Source organism: Pelodiscus sinensis, chromosome 1, assembly GCF_052426305.1.
Source record: "Pelodiscus sinensis isolate ZL-2025 chromosome 1, ASM5242630v1, whole genome shotgun sequence".
NCBI lineage: Eukaryota > Metazoa > Chordata > Testudines > Trionychidae > Pelodiscus > Pelodiscus sinensis.
This window is the reverse complement of record NC_143052.1, coordinates 65992180-66009741: the sequence shown is the minus strand read 5'-3', so window position 1 is coordinate 66009741 and position 17562 is coordinate 65992180. Positions and strand designations below refer to the sequence as shown.

The 17562-nt window shown below is 41.4% G+C and overlaps 1 protein-coding gene and 1 long non-coding RNA gene across 2 annotated transcripts in view; one reads left to right on the top strand and one right to left on the bottom strand.

Moving 5' to 3' along the window:
* Nucleotides 1-6217: 6217 nt before the first annotated feature.
* On the bottom strand, nucleotides 6218-11270 carry LOC142829837 (uncharacterized). Its single transcript, XR_012904665.2, has 4 exons — nucleotides 11057-11270; nucleotides 9491-9598; nucleotides 8481-8657; nucleotides 6218-8313 (listed from the first exon to the last, which is right to left on the bottom strand). It is a non-coding gene; the product is annotated as an uncharacterized LOC142829837 (long non-coding RNA).
* Nucleotides 11271-15888: 4618 nt separating this feature from the next.
* Nucleotides 15889-17562, top strand: part of BEST3 (bestrophin 3) — a 35469-nt gene continuing 33795 nt past the window's right edge. The window contains exon 1 of the mRNA XM_075931673.2: nucleotides 15889-17183. The gene's annotated coding sequence lies outside the window, so the exon portion shown is untranslated. The remainder of the gene's footprint in view (nucleotides 17184-17562) is intronic.

Sequence of the window (17562 nt, the reverse complement as noted above, 5' to 3'; positions counted from 1 at the left end):
CTCCAACTACTGAATGAGTAAACATTTAAATGGAGCCAGAAACTTGCTGGGCTTGGGCAGCTTTTGTCCCTTCTGTGTCTGCTGCAAACTGTTCCTCTGGGGTGAGAGGAGGCATTAAATAGCACCGCTAATGGGCCCAAAATGTGCTGCTGTGTCTACTTGTCCTGTTCCAAAGCCTACTCCAGGACAAGTTTCAGCAACTGAGTGACTTCATTGTTGTCTTCATTCAGTGCTGGCTCCCATCAGTCCCCATGCTGGATTCTGGAATCAGCAGGGCCCCATCCCAGCAGACCAGGTGGTCCTGCACAACTCTTGGCTCCAGACTGGGAGTAGTGCACACACAAACTCCTCATAAAACTGGCATAATGTTGGTGAGTTGCCCAGTGTGTGACTCTAGTCCCTGGATTTTTCTATACTAGTTCTTGAGATGCTTAATTCTCTCCCTGTGCTGGTCACCAATCCAGTAAGGTTGAAACAGTGCCAGCTTTTTCACAGTCTGTTTGTATGTGTAGTCATTGCTGATGTTCTTAATTTGACTGGCCTCTTTTAACAAAATCTGGCTTTGTTCCCACAACCATAAAGCAATGCATTTTGTAAGAAGCTGCTTCTGTTCAGTCTCTATTGCATACACTAATGCCTCTCTGATGGTGAATTTGCAATGTGGTGGTCAGAATTCAATGGAAGGTTTCGAGCTTACTCACCATACCGTTGTTGTATGCCGAGGGCAGGTCGCTTCTGTTTTCACTGGAGTCAAATGGAAATAGTTGGGATGCAGAAGACAAAGAAAGTTGGTCCACAGGATTGTGGGATACCTTTGGTGGACTCTTAAAACCTGATCAGAGTGGGTCAGGCTGTGTCTTTACAGCAAAGCAATAGGGTGTGATCTCTGGATCATAGCTTGTTTGGGATTTGGACCATCCAGTCCTGCAGAATCCTAGGACCCTAAATCTGAGCCCCAGTCTGATATATTTGTGGGTATATCTACACAGCAAAATAAGCCCAGCCTAACACCCTTTCTGCCTACACACAAATCATGCTAACCCAGTACTAGGAGCCAAGGGTGGAGGTTCAGAGCATGAGGGTTCATGCCCTATTGCATTGTAGTGTAGATCCTACTGGATTGCTGCTCTGGCAGACTGCCAAATGTATCCCACAATCTCCTGGGCTGACTTTCTATGTCATCTGGTCAGTCAAGCTTTCCCACCCTAGACTTTTATTTGTGGTGCACAGTGACCTCATTTTGAGAGGACACTAGGAAGTCTGGAATATTGGTGGTTGGTGGTAGGCCCTCATAATGCAGTGTGGATGCTGGAGTATCCAGTTGAAACCCAAGGCTCAACAATTCCTAACCTGGGGTTACGATTACTGTAGATGCTCAAGCTATAGGTTAACAAATGGCATGGTCTGCTAACTTAAATACTATTAATCTTGGGCTCGCAGTGTAGACATACCCCATGAAGAGGGGCTTGGGTTCTAGCTTGTGTTCAGCGTGCATTTAAATTGCAATCTCAATATATCCTTACTGACTGAAGAGTTAAAGCTCCCTGGAGAGCCAGTGCCGAAGGCGAACTGCCAGCCCATACACACATTGTGAGCCAAGGCCTCCCCTGTGAGGCTACACATATTGTTGCAGAGCCCACAATCAGGGAACATACCAGTTCAAAGTATATTGTTAAACAGGTTCCTGTCAAGGATGTTAGCTGCACTATCATTTTCCCAGCAGCCATGACTTTGCTTATGTCTATTTACAATTAAATGTGTCTTTTTCAATGAACGTTCATCTTTCTAAATGTGTCTGAGACTCAGCCTATAAAAATCATCTATCACATAAGATCTGCTTTTAAATAGATATTTAAAGCAGTTAATTTTAATTAGATAATGCATCAAGAAATGTATTTTTAGTAGTGTCACTTTGAACCACATGCATTTCATACTCTGCAGTATGTAACTATCTGATAGTTTCTGAAGTGTGTATAGATAGCAAAGTATGAGATTTAATTATTTTGACAATATAATTCTGTTAGTGATCAATATTTGCTCAGCCAAATGTCTTCAAAACTGCATTGTCTTTTATTCTATTTCGCTGTTTGCAAACTAATTAATCTGGTTCAGACTTCAGATTGTGGTGCCAATTATAGACATTTCAAAGGATTAATGACTAGAGGTAATCCTATAGTCCATAGATGGGAATGTATAATTAAGAGGAGGTTTGTACTTTCTACTCAGTATTCTACTTCCACTTGTAATATCTGTTATACACCCATACTTTTTATAATCTACTTTTCCTCTAATGCACCCTCTATTTTGGCTATCTTCATGCAGCATTGATTGGATGTTGTTCTAATTCATTAATATCAGTGAATGATACTACTTGGTAAAAGGTTGCAGGATCAAGGAAAGAAACCTAACCTCTTAAAATCTACTATTGCTTTCTTTGAGGTCCACCTTTTTGTAACCCTTACACTCATTTGAAGTCTATTGCCTAGCAAAACCATGTTTCCTGCCTTGAAGGATTTCAACAATTTGTAGATTAGAAAAGCTTGACCCAATATGTGATCCAAGTAGAGCCTAAAGACTGAAAAAACACAAGGCAGTAAAAAAGGCCCCAAACCTATTTTTCGTTGCTTAATTCAGTGAATTTAAAGTCTTGTCTTGATCTGCTCCACAAAACTGCACAGCCCCTAATATCTGTTTTCTTTTCTCACAAATTGCAGTACTCGTGTAACTCTTCTGCAGTACTCCTATAACTCTCCTGACTCCATATTAGCTATGAAGTAGAACAAAATCTGAGAGCACAACTCAGTGCGCACACACTCTCTCACAGACAATCAGAGCAAATATAAGGGCACTTAGTTGAATGCCTTTGATCAGATAAATCACAATTCAACAATATCTGCTGTATTTCACAAAAACATAATGATGCCAGACACAGTACAACAGCAGTGAATAGCACAGGAGTGCACCATCTCATTGTTAGCACTCCTGTACTACCCTCTCTATCAAAGATACTCCAGAGAAAATGAAGTAAAAGAGTTAATAATTGCTAGTTGTGCCTCTGTGGCCCTTTAACATTACAAGCTCAATTTTATTGTTATTTCTGTTGTAAATTATTAGGAGTTTCCACAAGATGAACAAGCTGTCAATATTGGTTTTTCTCAATGATTAAAAAGTACCCCCTAAAAACTAAGGATGTTCGATATTGGGTAGTTGAATAGTCAAGTAACCACGGGAATTTTTATCAGTTACTCAATTATTCTATAGTCCCCAGGGACAGGGCTGGCAGCCAGTAAGCTCTGGCTCCACTCCTGGGAAGCTCCCTGCCACCCTTCGCTTAGGGTTGCCAGTTGTCCGGTATTGAACCGGACAATCCGGTATTTTAATTTTGTGTCCGGTAAACAAATTGAGAAAATACTGGATATACAAATGTCCGGTATTTTCTAAGTAAGTAAGTTTTTCTGCTTTTCCCGGGCCTGGCCCTGCGCCCAACGGAAGCCCGGTCGGGACACGCAGCAATTAAAGGGTCCATGACCGCATTTCAGCCCAACCTCCCGAACCCCGCCTCCCCCCGGTCTCCCTGGTGGGTTTTTTTTTTTTTTTTTTGCTCAACTAATTTTTATCAAATTTTTGTCCGGTATTTTTTTGAAACCATCTGGCAACCCTATCTGAGCTACTGCCTCTGTATCAAAGGCAGCAGCGTGGGATGCCAGGCAGGAGCTGGCCCGCAAGGGGAGCCAGTTTAAAAACCAGTTTCCCATGCAGACCACCTGCCTGCTGCCCTGCGCTGCTGCCTCTGACACAGAGGCAACCAGGCAGGGTGGCAGCAGTTCCCGTCCCCGGGGGATCTGAGCTCCCTGCAGACAAAGGCCGCTGCAGAGGGGGGAAGGGACCAGGGGAGGTTGCCATGAAGTAAACTCTGGAGCCTGGGCTGGCTGTGGACAGAGGCTGGTCCAGAAGCAGGCCCTGTCCACGGGGGTCCAATCTCCCAATGGACAGAGACTGCTCCATGAAAGGCATGCTTTGCGGCAGCCTCTCCTGCTCCTCCCCATGCTGTTGCCTCTGCTGCTGTTGCCTCTTAAGCCGGCTCCCACCGTGGCTCCTGCTTCCCACCCCCTTTGCTGCTTCTGATACAGAGACAGCTGGGGGCAGGGGAAATGCAAGTAGTCGACAAGATTAACTGATAAGCCTAGGTTTATCAGTTAATCATATAGTTGACTATACATTGACATCCCTACTAAAAATCTAACATCCTAGATGATCAATTTATGGTTCTGTTGGACTTCTCGCCCCAATAAATATACACTGGTAGTATTCATAATACAGAATTATATCAGTACAAATTTTATTACATGAAAAAATATTCCATTCTAACCCAGTTTACTGAATCATAAAGAGAATATCAGGTAAATGTTAGTATATATTCGGAGCCCAAACAATAATTATCAAAGTTCAATATAGTTCAATGTCTACTGTAGTGCAAAATACTGTCAACAGAATTTCATCAATAAATACTAGTAGATTTAAGATTTTGCAAGGTTCAGTGTGAAAATAAGTAACATTAAGCCAATAAGTATATAGCTGTATTTTTATTAAAGCGAATGCTTTTCATAAATAACAATTTTTGAAATCCTGGTTGTCATGCAAAGTCAGACTCCACTGATTTAATCAAAGCTACTCCCTATCGACACCAGTGTAAATGAGAGCAGAATCAAGCCCTTGCTGCAGTACAGTTCCTCACAGTGCCCTGTTTCAAGCTTAGTCTAGAACAGACTAAGTGGTGTGTTGTTATCTCATGTGAGGTACCTAACATGGTCAAAGTGTAACATAGACAAGATAAAATGCAAATATGCTAAAGTGGACACCTTAAAACAGTGGCCTCCAACCTTTTTACAGCCAAGATCACTTTTTAAATGACAGAACAATCCAAGATCTACCGCCCCCACCCGTTCCTTGAAGCCCCGTCTTCTCTATTCTTCTCCTCTCCATCACTTGCTATCCCCAACCCTTATACTGCTGCTTTTTTTCCCAATTCTTCTGTAGGAAGAGATTTTTCCAACATTTGGCCTGTCTAGACTGGACCAAATGTCAGAAAAAAACCCTTCTTTTGGAAGCCCCCTTATTCCTCGTGGAACGAGGAATATAGGGGTGACCAAAAGAGCAGTTTGCTCTTCCACTAAAAAAAGCGGAAGAACAAATGCATCTCTGGATGCAGAAGATATCTCCGGAATCCTGAAAAACTCCTGCAGTCTAGCCGTACCCTCGCTGGGTTAAGACAGGATGTGTAGGCTCTGGGGTAGGAATGAGGGATTTGGGTTTGGGAAGGGGTGAGAGGCAAGCTCTGGGAAGAAATCTGGATGCAGGAGGAAGTGGAGAAGGGGACGCCGGCTCAGGGAGGGGGCTCCAGGCCAGGCAGTGTTGGGGTCAGATGTAGGGTTGGGGTACTAAGCAAGCCACAGACTTGTGGATGTGAGGGTTCAGGAATTTGGGTTGGGGTATGTGAGGGGCTCAGGGCAGGGGGTTCTAGTGTATGATAGGCTCAGATCTAGGGTCTGGGGGAAGGGATGTCCTGATGCTGTGGGAGATGGGGGCTTGGCCCCAATTGGGGGTTTGTTGTCCAGGCTTCATTTTTAAATAAAATGACAAACAGAAAAAGTTTCTGCGTTGTCTTTATTTATGGGAAGGGCAGGAAACCTGTTTTGAGTCAGGAGTCACTGACCCACAGAAAAGTCAGTCGGGGCCACACAAATGAGACGCAAAAAAAAACTCTCCTCCAAACCTTCCCTCCCCACAAGCCTCACTAATGTGGCCCCAACTGTGCTGGTGGGAGCAGGGGACATGGTACTGGGGAAGGGTGCTAGCAGGTGCTGGGCAGAGGACAGGGTGCCAGTGGGGGCAAGGTTCTGCAGCTGGGGACAGGGAAGAGAGAACAGGATGCCGGGAGGGCAGGGGACGGGGTTCTGTGGCAGGAGGCCAGTGGGGGCAGAGAGTCCCCTGCACCAGCCTCCTCCCAGGATTCTCCACCCCTCAGAGGAGGCAATCCTTGTCGCACGCCTCCTCCAGGCCCAACTCCTCCCTTCCGCAGAGCAGGGAAGCCTGCGCACACACCCCCTCGTGGCCGACCCCCCTCTCCTGTGGAGGAAGGAAGCCCCGTCACGCGCCTCCCCCCAGGACTCCTCCCTCATATCCCACAGAGGAGGAAAGCCCTGGCATGCATCTCCCCCTGGGACTCCTCCCCCATCCCTGGCAGAGGAGGGAAGCTCCGGTGCACGCCTCCTCTGGGAACTCCTAACTCCTCTCCCCACTCCCAGAGGAGGGAAGCCCCAGCATGCGCCTCCCACCAGGATTCCTCTCTCCTTCCCCTGCAGAGGAGGGAAGCCCCAGCGCGTGTCTTCCCCTAGGACTCCTACCTCCTCCCCCTGCACAGCAAGTCCTGGTGCGCCACAGACCTGGAGGAGGGGAGCAGGCAGCGCACTTCCGGAAACCGCGGAAGTGGCGCACAGCTGCCGGACTTCCATCCACCCCGCAGGAAGGCGGCACTACCTCCATTATTTCTGGAAGTAGGTAGTGGGGCTTCTTGGGGGTGGGGAAAATTGGGAGGGCCCTGAACGCCTCACAATCAACTGGTTGAGCCCTCCCAATCGACCAGCTGATCGCGATCGACGGGTTAGTGACCACAGCCTTAAAATCTACCTGCACTTTAACTTTCCCAATCTCACTCCTGTTAAGGTGGTGTATCTTCTCTACACTAGACCTAAAGCATGTTAGCACAAATTAGCTAATGTGCTTATTTCACACCTTTACATCCTAATCTGGACAAGACCTTAAGGGTAAATGTCATCTGGAATTTGTGTTTGATGTTCCTGATATACAATATGAAGGGGACTAATTTAGCTACAACTACTCCAGAGAGAGATCTTGGAGTCACTGTGGATAGTTCTCTGAAAACATCTACTCAGGCTGATCTATTGGGACAAGGTATGCAAATTTCACACCTTTTTCCAATAGTTTCTTCGGAAGTGGCTTTTCCAAAATTTGGCCCACCTACACTGTGCCAAATTTTGGAAAAGCCTCCTGTTTCAGAAGAGCCCTTCTTCCTCATGGAAGGAGGGAAACAGGGCTTCCAAAAGAGCGTGGCTGCTCTTCCACAAAAAAAAGTGGAAGAGCAGACGCATTCCCTGATGAGGCAGAATTTTTCCGGGATATCTCCAGTATCCCAGAAAAACCATGTAGTGTAGACATAGTCCCAGTGTGCTGTGGCAGTCAAAAAAAGCAAATAGAATGTTAGGAATCGTTTAAAAAGGGATAGAAACTAAGACAGAGATTATCTTATTACCTCTATATAAAACCATGGTACACCCACATCTTGAATACTGCATACAGATGTGGTTACCGCATCTCAAAAAAGATATATTGGCATTGGAAAAGGTTCAGAAAAGGGCAACAAAAATGATTAGGAGTTTTGAACGGGTCCCATATGAAGAGAGATTAAAAAGACTTGGACTTTTCATCTTAGAAAAGAAGAGACTAAAAAGGGATATGATAGAGGTCTATAAAATCATGACTAGTGTGGAAAAAGTGAATAAGGAAAAGTTATTGACTTATTCTGACAGTATAAGAACTAAGGGTCACCAAATGAAATTAATAGGCAGCAGGTTTAAAACAAACAAAAATAAGTTTTTCTTCATGCAGCACGCTGTCAACCTGTGGAACTCCTTGCCAGAGGATGTGGTGAAAACTAGGACTTTAACAGGGTTCAAAAAAGAACTAGATAGATTCATGGAAGTTAGGTCCATCAATGGCTATTAGCCAGGATGGGTAAGAATGGTGTCCCTAACTTCTGTTTATCTAGAAATAGGTGACAGGAGAGGGATCACATGAGGATTACCTGTTATGTTCCCTCCCTCTGGCACCTGGTATTTGCCACTGCCGGCAGACAGGATTACTGGGCTAGATGGACCTTTTGTTTGACCCAGTATGGCTGTTCTTATGTTTTTCACAGGTGGACTTATGTTATTTCTATCAGTGTACAAATAAGCACTGTTAATAATATTTTGAATATTCTCAAAACACATAGGCTGAAATCCTGGCACTATTGAAATCAAGGGGAGTTTAACCATTATCTTCACTGGGACTAGGATTTCCCCCTCAAGGTCCTCATTTATTTTGTTTAGATGCAAAATCGCCCTTGAAAAGTCATTATGATGTATGACTTTGGTGCAGATGGTAAAGCTGTTACCTTGGCTGGATGCCCACCATTTTCTCGACAGAATCAAACATTCTCTCCCACTTGCAATCATGAGGCTCCTGGGGACAGCCCTGCAAACAATTACAGTGTAAACAATTGAGACAGACCAGCTGAGTCAGTGTCTAACTGGGCACCCTGACAAACCATCTTTGCCTTGCTGGACTCCTATGGGCCATAACAAAAGGATAAGATAAAGGGGAACAGACAGTGAGGTTACCAAAGGGGGTAGTATACTCACCAGAAGTAAAAATCTTCTCTAATGTGATTCATTTATTTATATAAGAATTTTAGTAGAAGTAACATGTTTCCACACTATGTGGAAAATATATTGGGTGGGCACAGAGGGCATGGTACTCCATTACTCCAGCTTACACTGATTTTGTACAGGTCCAGTCAATCCTGAGGACTGATGTACCTAGAGAGAGGAGGCACCAGCAGTGAAATCTTGACCCCACTGAAGTCAAAATCAAAACACATATTTCATGTTAACAGGGCCAGGATTCTCCCTACATTTGGAGCCAATGGGCAAATTGAATAAGCCCATGTAACCTCACACACAGTGCCATCTCTTAGCTCCAGAACAGTAATAACCCCTGTGCTATAACTGTACAGTAAGAGAGACACTAGTGAGACCTTGGCCATGTGGGATCTACAGAGAGCAATAGCCTAGAGGCAAATTTCAGTCCAAAGGGATGCTGTCCTCTCCCCAGAAAATACTTCATTTAGGAGCTTTCAGCTGATAGGGAAGTGTCTTGGAGCTGGTCAGTCTCTCTCCAGCAATTAGACAAAGCACCTTGTCCCTCCCTCTGGGGCAGAGGGGAGCCACTGCCTCCTCTGATGCCAACCCCTCTAAGGTGTGTCTAGACTACTGGGTTTTTTGGAAAAAAGTTGCCTTTTTTCAAAAAAATTTCCCCTGCATCTAGACTGCTGTCACATTCTTTCAAAATTAAATCGAAAGAATGCGGCGGTTTTTTCGACCACGGTAAACCTCATTTTACAAGGAATAATGCCTTTTTTCGAAAGCGCTCTTTTGAAAAAAGGCATTCTGGAATGCAAAGAGGGCTTTTTCGAAAGAGAGTATCCAGACTGCCTGGGTGCTCTCTTTCAAAAAAGCGGCTTGCTTTTTCAAAGTAAGTGGTTGCAGTCTAGATGCTCTCTTTCGAAAGAGGCTTGTAGTCTAGACGTAGCCCTAGTGCTTTGGCTACCAGGAGTGTCAGCTGGATGACTCTCTCCACTGCAGTTCCCCACCTGCTTTCCACTGGGACGAATCACACAAAGACAGAAGGAGTCTTTCTGGTACCACATTCCATATGTCAGCTTCTTGCACCTGAGTAGCAGTTTCCCTGTGTGGGTGTCCTAGGATAAAAAAGGCACTGTCATGATGGACAACAGTACTATCGGCTAAAAGCATAATGTTCACCAACCCACCAAAGTCAGCCGCAGTGGCTAGAAAATGAAGTATATTTTGTTCAAAGAACATCACACATCAACGTGTTTCTTTATATGGAGTTACAGCCCCCTGACAATTAATCTGTTGAGGCAGCAGGTTTTATCCTGCAGACAGAGTGCAGTTGTGATCCTCTGACATTTTACCATATGACTTCTGGAGATAAAGCAGCCCACTTTAAAGCATACTCTGCAACCCACCGTGAATGGTGCTAAGCAGTATCTCTTACTGGAATTAATTGCTTCAATCCTTCTCACTGAAGAGACTACTAGACTTCATGGCAGCTCTTTACATACTCATTTTACAGAGTCAGTGGACAGCTTAATCATGTAGCAGTTTCATTCCCATTTTAATTTGTTTAAGAGTTCTATAAGACCACTAATCCCAATAGCAAGTAATAGTAAGTTAAAAACTCAAATGTTTTATTCAGAGAAAAATCAATAGCAGCTGTTCTTCTCTGCTGCTGTAATTTACCCAATATTTTAGTCATGTTGTTTCTTTTTCAGGTTTCTCAAACCTCTGATACTTAGAAACCCACTGACCTTGTTTATACGGGGATGAATTAGGATATTATTGCAATTATAATAGTTGGGGGTCTATTGAGGTATATCAGAGAACGAACAAAGTGATGTAGTTAAACATCCTGTCACATCCTGATTTTGTATTCATTTGTACTAACATTCCCTAAACTCTGGATGTTTAATTGGCTACAAGATATTCTGCTCATAATACTTGAGACATTTTGGACATTTTAGTTTGGAAAGAAGAAGACTGAGAGGGATAGCAGTTTTCAAGTATCTAAAAGGGTGCCACAGGGAAGAGGGGGGGAAGTTGTTTTTCTTGGCCTCTGATTACAGGACAAAAAGCAATGGGCTTGAATTGCAGCAAAGGAGGTTAAGATTGGACATTAGAAAAAACTTCATGTCAGGGTGGTTAAACACTGGAATAAATTGCCTAGGGAGGTTGTGGAATCTCCATCACTGGAGATATTTAAGAGCAGGTTAGACAGACATCTATCAGGGATTATATAGAATTATAGACCATGCTTGGTCCTGCCATGAGAGCAGGGGACTGGACTTCGTGATTTCTCGAGGCCCCTTCCAGTTCTAGTATTCTATGATTCTATGATTTATTTCAGCCCTTACTTACCAAGACAAAGGTATTTATGTGTTTTATTATAGTGTTACAGTGTAGAGGGCAGCAGTTTGCAGGTGTTTTTCCTTTATTGTTGGATTTTGAGAGTTTACTATACATTTTGGTTTAATACAATAATATTTTGACCACCCGCATTTCAGGGTATAAGTAAATTGCTATAGATACTATTCACATTCCACCCAGAAATGAAGCACTGTGTTCTGCAGCCTTACCTGGACTCAGCACTGTTTTCATTGAATAAATGGCACCTTCACTCTTATTCAGACAAAACACCCATTGAAGCCCCAGGCTTTGTCCTTTGCCCATTGAAAGCTGAAGGTATTTCCTAACATGGAATAAAAAAATGCTTTTTGTGAATTTCAATAACAAGTCTTTAGTGGGAACTGCTTCAGTATGTGAGCTTTTAGCAAACACTGAAATCTATTGCTAATAATGTAAGTACAAAACACTGGGATAAATCTAAAGCAGAAAACCTGTATCCAAATACAAAGATATTTTCAAATTTATCTCAATAGGGCTAAAATCACACAGGGTCTATGCTCATTTCTGGTGGAGGTCACTAGGCAGGATTTTGGAGTGACCTCTATCTGGCACAATCTTCTATGAACCAGGAAGGCATTAGGGGACCAACCCAGCTTAAAGTGTGAGTAGTTGTGTCTGGGAAAGGAAATGACCAACTTGGCCAGAGGATGCACTGAATCATTGTATCTTCTCAGCAGCCTCTGCTAGCAGGGTTCCTGCAGTTCTTTTTGCCTCCCCCAGATGGGAGGAGCAGGTAGGGGCATGGGAAGGTACCCCTAAAGAAAAGCAATTGTGAAAAACCTCGTTCCTTTGCAGTGAATATAGCAGCTGCCAGTGGTACAGTGAGATGCATTTTACAGCTCTCCCTGGCAGTTTCAGTGGATCTGCACTATGGAACCTTTATTTGATTTCTGCCTCCAAAATTGTAAGGTTCTGAGTCTGTGTCTTAGGAGAAATTGCTCAAAGTTAATGGAGCAGTCTCAGATGCTCATTTAATTATATGAAAATATTGAAGGACATCCTGGAAAACCATCTTACACCGCCTGTCCCTTATTAGTTATACAGTGGTGTCACTTGTATTCTGTGCTTAATTTGTAATGAAAGAGGTGCACGGGCTCAAGCAATTAGGAAATGAAGATCAAGCACTTTTTTACATTTATAACTGACGCATCAAGTCCAGAGGTCCTAGGACTACGAGCTGAATAGACTAGAGGTGCCAGGGCCAAGCTTCGCTTTAAGATGAATTCACATGAAGCGTTGGACACATTGAGCATTTACAGCATTACCAACGTTGAATCCGGAAAACAATTCACTTTGGATGCAGTGGTTTTTCAATGCCCGTGCATGAGAATATGCTGTCAACACACTCAACGTCACGTCAAGTATTGAAGATATTTTGGTGCTGATGCTTGGCATAGGTATTTGATCTCCTACCATGTTTTTGCATTCATAAATATTATAAATAGGTTGGTTTACTTCAAATTCCCTAAACAAATGACATATTCAGAAACTTCACTTACCTGTCAAAAATAACTTTCAAAATTCTAAAAAAGTTTAAAATAATATAAATTAGATAATATTTTTGGCAACTTGTGTCTAAATTTGATATCTTTTCTATTAAAACACTTATAAAGCATAATGTGTAGCTATATACTGAAATTTAACAATTTATATTTTATTAATAATGTGTAATAATTATATTTTATTAAAATATCTCACAGACCGATCATGTCAAAGCATCCATCTGGAGCTGAGTTTTGAAGGAGAAAAAGAGCAGAGGAAGAAGAAAGTAAAAAAAATATCAAAACAGCGGACAAAACAGTTGACTAATAATGCAAGTACTAGTCAGCAACAGAGTGAAAATCAAAATATGCAACAGCTTCAAGTAATTGTATTTGCTGAAGATAAAGATCCTGAGGTATGTTTGGAAGAAGAAACTGAAGATTGTTTAGAAAACAACTTGTAATACAATAGAGATAAAAAAATGTTTGCAACACCAACAGGAAAATACAGATTAAAAAACCCAACATGTTATTACTCCAAATTTTTATTTCAACGATCTCACATCCTGGCCCAACATAAGTGATAAAATAAGATGTTGGCTTCTTGGTCACGGTCCCGATCAAGGGAAAGATGCTGATTTTCAAAATTCAGTGTCTGAAGATAGATGGTATTTTTCACTAGACTGGTTTTCGAAATAGCTATCAAATGGAGAGTCTGTAGAGCAAAACTTGTTAATATATTCAAAAACTCAGAATTCCCTCTTTTGCTTTTCTTGTATATTTGGTAAATTGTTTTTTCAAAAATTGCTAATTCTAAAAAAGGTTTTACAGACTGGAAACATTTATATAGCTTGGAAGAGCATGAAAATTCATCTGATCATAAGATAATGTATTTATAATGGAAATTATTCTATTTTAAAAACAGTATAAAATTGGTGGAAACATAGATGAGCTTTAGAAAAAGCCATACAATTGGAAAAACAAAATTGGAGAGAGATTTTTGAAAATAGTTCTGGGTGCTATCCTTTTTTATGCCAGGAATAATAATGTACTTATAGGAACTGAGACAATTGGTCACCTACAAGCTGGCCTCTTCCTAAATTTAATTGAATTAATCACTACAAACCACAACTGAAAAAACACGACGACACATATAAAAAAGGTTCCACGAGATATTTTGCTCCTGCAGTTCAAAATGAATTAATTGCTTTATTAGGAAATAAAGTTTGTTTAGAAATCATTAGTAGGATAAAAAAAATCAAAATATTGTTCATTGATGTTTGATTGTACACCCGATACTTCACATAAAGAACAAATGTCACAAGTTATGTTTATGTATGTGAAGGAAAGATTAGGATTGAAGAAAGTTTTGTAGATTTTATAGTATCATATAAAAAAATGGACTTGGTTTGTCAACTCAAATTTTGAATAAAATCAAATAAGATGGACTTGATATAAAAATGTGCACTGTCAGGCATGTGATAATGGCATCAATATGTCAGAGATATATAAGGGAGTACAGGCCAAAGTACTAGAGATAAATAATTTAGCTAAATGTACCGTATTTTCCGGCGTATAAGACGACTTTTTATGCTAAAAAACATCCCCCAAAAATCGGAGGTCATCTTATGCGCTGGGGCTTTTCTCGCCCCGGAGGACACAGACTGTGGGACCTCGCGGTCCCGCCGCCCGTGTACTCCGGGGCGAGAAAAGCTGCTCCGCGTCTCCCTGGTCTGCAGACCAGGAAGATGCGGAGCAAAGCCATGGAGGGGCTCCGGCAGCAGGGCAGCCCAGACGCGCCGCGGCTGTCCCGCTGCCGGCATCCTCAGAGGCTTTGCTCCCGATGTCCCTGGTCTGCTGGGGACCGTCTCCAGCAGACCAGGGACACCGGGAGCAAAGCCACAGCCGTGGCGGGGTCCCGAGCCTCTGAGGCTTTGCCAGAGCAAAGCCTCAGAAGCGCGACACCCCGCCACCGCTTTGGCTTTGCTCCCGGTGCCCCTGGTCTGCTGGGGACCGTCTCCAGCAGACCAGGGACACCGGGAGCAAAGCCGAGGAGGCGGAGGGGCGCTGGGGCGCTGCTGGTTGGCCTCTTAAGGGGGGGTAGTCTTATACGGCGAGTATAAGACGAAAACCTATCTTTTAACTAGAAAATTAGGGGGTCGTCTTATACGCCCAGTCACCTTATACACCGGAAAATACGGTATACCATGTTTGGTGCATTCCTTAAATTTAGCTTGCTGTCACGCTGCCTAAATATCTGCTGACATGATTATATTTTTGGCACAATCCGAAGAATTTTTTTGTATTTTTTTTTTCAAGTTCTACTGCTAGATGGGATATTTTAATGAATTCTGTAGATGTTACTTTAAAACAACGTTGTGATACTTGGTGGTCATCAAAATATATGGTTATACAATTTATGCATGATCAGCTACCAAAAATAAAATGTGTTCTGCAAAAAATTTCCAAAGACTCTTTAGACCCCAAAACAATTTCTGCAGTTGAGAGTTTTGTCAAACATATAAATTATAAATGTATTAGTAATTTATGTGTTTGGAATAAAATTCTCCTGCACATATAAGTTACTAATTTAGCTCTTCAAAAGAAAGATACAACCATTTGTCAAGCTGCTAAATTAATTGCTGATTTAAAAAATACAATTCAAGAAATCAGAGATTGTACTATTAAAGATATATTAGAAACAGAAGCACCTGAACTAGCCAATAAATTACAAATTTTACCTAAGATTAGATCCCGGGGAGTCAGATGATGAAAATATTAATTTGACCTCAAATCAAGTTTACATAATAGAGATAAACCAAGTATTTGATGCCCTGATTGCCCACTTAAATTGGAGATATAAAGCATTCAATTAAATCGCCAGTGATTATTCATTTTTAACCGGATCAGTTATCCAAGAAATGGATGTTTCTGAATTGAAAAATCATGCTATTAATTTGGCAATGAAATATAAAAATGATTTTAATAGTAACAAATTCTGTATTGAAATTGAAAGTTTCAAACATACCGCACCTTCAATTTCAAATAATCTATCATCAGCCTCATTTCTTAATACTGTATACTACAATTATGACAACTCACTTGTAGAGTCATATCCACATTTATCAGTTGGTTTTAGGCTATTCCTCACTTTGCCAGTAACTATGGCTAGCAATGAATGAAGCTTCAGTAAATTAAAGCTTGTAAAAAATTACTTACGTTATGGTATTGGGGAGCAAGACTGTCAATTCTCTCCATCAAGCATGAAATATCCAAAATATTTTTCAGTGATATAATTGATGAATTTGCCACACTAAAGGCACATAAAGTAACTTTATAATAAGTATTAGAAATATGTTGTCATTTATTATATGTTCCTTTATTTATATTATTGTTTGTTATGACATTTTATTTATTTAATGTTATTTTTAAATTATCTATGCAAAATATGTTCCTAATATTATTGAAAACATATTTTGGTTATATTACTATACTAATTAATAATGTGTTGATTTTTCTTGAAGTAAAGATAAATAAAAATTAGTAAACTAGGCACATTTTTTAATTTGGAGGAGAGGAGGAGAATCATTAATATTTTGTCCCAGGTGCAAAAATACTTAGTTACGGCGCTGCTACAAAAAGGCTTGTTCCTCAAGCAAACTTAGGCCTAAGTAATCATTAGAAACAGAGCTCTTTAATATCCCTTCACTTAGAAGATACCCTATGAAAAACAGTCACTGTAATAGGATTGGACATTATGGTTTTTTCCATGCCATTGTTAAAATGCTTTCTTATATTTCACTATAGCCCATTGCCTGTTCACAAATGCACAGCATGCAGTAACACCTTTCATGTTTTGACATCTACATGTCTTCTGTCTGCTACTGTCAATGAGGAAAAAGCAGATGATCACAAATCATTTCCTTCCGAGACAAGCTGAATTAACAAAACATGCGTCTCAATCACTTTGTACATAATGAGATGGGACTCAAACATGAAAAATCTCATCAGAAAATACAGCTTTCCCCTCTGGTCTACACAGCATCTTACTCACCCCCTCTGCTATATTTTATTTCACTTAGCAATCCCTTGCTTCATTCATTTTGTGACAGATTTTATGAAAAATCATGGTACATTGAATGGCATCCTCCTAACCTCTCATAGTCTGCCACGTCTCTCAGTTTCCTGTTAACACCATGATTTCTGAAAGACAGAATTCATCTGATCTTAGGAGTGGAGAGAGAAGCTCCAGTCATGCAAAGATGTAAGCTCATTGTCATGAGTAGATGGAACTGCTCCTGGAAGTAATACACATGTTGGTAAGAATTTGCAGGATTGAAGCAAGACTACTTCTCTTTTCTGAGTTTCAGAGGAAAATATTTCCCTGTTATTTGCCCCTTTTGGGGGACAAAAGGAAAGAGGTAAAAGGTTTTAGTGCCACCCAAACCATTACAGTAGCTCTTCGTTCAACTCAAAGGGCTTGCTGGATGATAAGTGGAGTTATAATTATAGATTAGAAAAGAGCAAAATCAGCAGCTGCTGTTGCTTGCGTCTGTGCCCTCCTGTAACTGACAGCAGTGAGGGACTTGGCAAAAACAGGCTTCCAGAAGTGGAAAGACATTTTAACCCCTGTGCTTGTCAGTCCACTCTTCCGGGAGCTCAGTAGAAAGCAAGCCCCCAGTAGCCTATGTTCCTAAGGTAAAGAAGGAACAAAGTCACTATTTCAGACCTAAAGGCTTCTTCACTAGAGACACTGGAGGGAAAGAAAGGGTCTGGTATTTTCCTTCATGTTTGGGCTGCCACATCAGAATAGCAGGTTAGTGTACACAGAACATGGTTAATGTATTTGTATTGGACTTAATCTGTACATTTGAACCCCTATATCCAACATAATACAAAAGTGGAAATAAAACAATAGAAAATTAATGGTTAATTTTAGATGTTGGCATTATTTATTTGTATATTCAGTAATGTATCTACAATGTTATTAGCTGCTGACTTTTTATATGGTGGTTTCTATTTTAATTGTAATGCTTTGAATCCTGAAGTCCATGCTTGGACAAAATTCCCATTAACTTTGGGTGTAATATTAGTAAAACAATATTCTTTATTTTTAGGCACCAGTGTCAAAGGACTGCTGGTTGCCTTTGAAAAAGTAAAATAAAAAAGGAACCGTAACCGAGTAAATTCCAGAG